Source organism: Rhinopithecus bieti, unplaced genomic scaffold (genome assembly GCF_001698545.2).
Source record: "Rhinopithecus bieti isolate Rb0 unplaced genomic scaffold, ASM169854v2 scaffold_57046, whole genome shotgun sequence".
Lineage (NCBI taxonomy): Eukaryota > Metazoa > Chordata > Mammalia > Primates > Cercopithecidae > Rhinopithecus > Rhinopithecus bieti.
Window position 1 is genome coordinate 201,054 of NW_016822066.1, and position 2,473 is coordinate 203,526.

Sequence of the window (2,473 nt, forward strand, 5' to 3'; positions counted from 1 at the left end):
CTTGCTCCTGACATTAGAAAAGCTCCAAAATTAGATTCTGGCCCTCAAATCCCACAACAGGACTTAATTAACCTCGCCTTCAAGGTGTACAATAATGGAGTAGAGGCAGCCAAGTAGCAACATATTTCTGAGTTGCAATTACTTGCTTCCACTGTGAGAGAAACCCTAGCCACATCTCCAGCACACAAAAACTTCAAAACGCCTGAACCGCAGCGGCCAGGCATTCCTCCAAGACCGCCTCCCTCAGGATCTTGCTTCAAGTGCCAGAAATCTGGCCACTGGGCCAAGGAATACCCACAGCCCGGGATTCCTGCTAAGCTGTGCCCCATCTGTGCGGGACCCCACTGGCAATTGGACTGTCCAACTCGCCTGGCAGCCACTCCCAGATCCCCTGGAACTCTGGCCCAAGGCTCTCTGACTGACTCCTTCCCAGATCTTCTCTGCTTAGCAGCTGAAGACTGACACTGCCTAATTGCCTCGGAAGCCTCCTGGACCATCACAGACACTTTGGGTAACTCTTATAGCAGAGGGTAAGTCTGTCCTCTTCTTAATCAATACGGAGGCTACCCACTCCACTTTACCTTCTTTTCAAGGGCCTGTTTCCCTCGCCTCCATAACTGTTGTGGGTATTGATGGCCAGGCTTCTAAATCCCTTAAAACTCCCCAACTCTGTTGCCAACTTGGACAACACTCTTTTATGCACTCTTTTTTAGTTATCCCCACCTGCCCACTTCCCTTATTAAGCCGAGACATTTTAACTAAATTATCTGCTTCCCTGACTATTCCTAGGCTATAGCCACACCTCATTGCTGCCACTTTAATACTTTTAGAGGCCCTCAAAATCGCAAGCTATGCTCCACCTACTCTTTATAGTTCCCATAACTTTCAAAATCTATTTTCCTCCTCACACTTGATGCATACACTTTCTGCCCCTGGCTCCTTCAGCTATACTCACTCTTTGTTGAGTCTTCCACAGTTACCATTGTTCCTGGCCTGGACTTCAATCTGGCCTCTCACATTATTCCTGATACCATATCTGACCCCGATGACTGTATCTCTCTGATCCACCTGGCATTCACTCCATTTCCCCATATTTCCTTCTTTCCTGTTCTTCACCCTGATCACACTTGGTTTATTGATGGCAGTTCCACCAGGCCTAATTGCCAATCACCGGCAAAGGCAGGCTAAGCTATAGTGTCTTCCACATCTATCCTTCAGGCTACTGCTCTGCCCCCCTCCACTACCTCTCAGCAAGCCAAACTCATTGCCTTAACTCAGGCCCTCACTCTTGCAAAGGGACTATGCATCAATATTTATACTGACTTTAAATATGCCTTCCATATCCTGCACCACCATGCTGTTATAAGGGCAGAAAAAAATTTCCTCACTATACAAAGGTCCTCCATAATTAATGCCTCCTTAATAAAAACTCTTCTTAAAGCTGCTCTACTTCCAAAAAAGCTAGGGTCATTCACTGCAAGGGCCATCAAAAGGCATTAGATTCCATCGCTCAAGGTAATGCTTATGCTAACAAGATAACTAGAAAAGCAGCTAAGTTCCAACTTCTGTCCCTCGCTGCCAGTTTTTCTCCTTTTCATCGGTCACTCCCACCTGCTTCCCCACTGAAACTTCCACCTATCAATCTCTTCCCACACAAGGCAAATGGTTCTTGGACCAAGGAAAATTCTCCTTCCAGCCTCACAGGCCCATTCTATTCTGTCATCATTTCATAACCTCTTCCATGTAGGCTACAAGTCGCTAGCCCACCTCTTGGAACCTCTCATTTCCTTTCCATCGTGGAAATCTGTCCTCAAGGAAATCACTTCTCAGTGTTCCATCTGCTTAGAATAGCAGTAGTAGAATAGTAGTAGTAATAGTAGTAATAGTAGTAGAATCTACTCCTCAGGGATTGTTCAGGCCCCCTCCCTTCCCTACACATCAAGCTCGAGGATTTGCCCAGGAGTGGCAAATTGACTTTACTCACATGCCCCAAGTCAGGAAACTAAAATACCTCTTGGTCTGGGTAGACGCTTTCACTGGATGGGTAGAGGCCTTTTCCACAGGGTTGGAGAAGGCCACTGCGGTCATTTCTTCCCTACTGGCAGACAAAATTCCTCGGTTTGGCCTTCCCACCTCTATATAGTCCAATAACAGACCGGCTTTATTAGTCAAATCACCCAAGCAGTTTCTCAGGCTCTGGGTGTTCAGTGGAAACTTCATACCCCTTACCATCCTCAATCTTCAGGAAAGGTAACACGGTCTTTTAAGAACACACCTCACCAAGCTCAGCCTCCGACTTAAAAAGGACTGGACAATACTTTTACCACTTGCCCTTCTCAGAATTCAGGCCTGTCCTCAGAATGCTACAGGGTACAGCCCATTTGAGCTCCTGTATAGACACTCCTTTTTATTAGGCCCCAGTCTCATTCCAGACACCAGCCCAACTTGGACTGTGCCACAAAAACTTGTCATC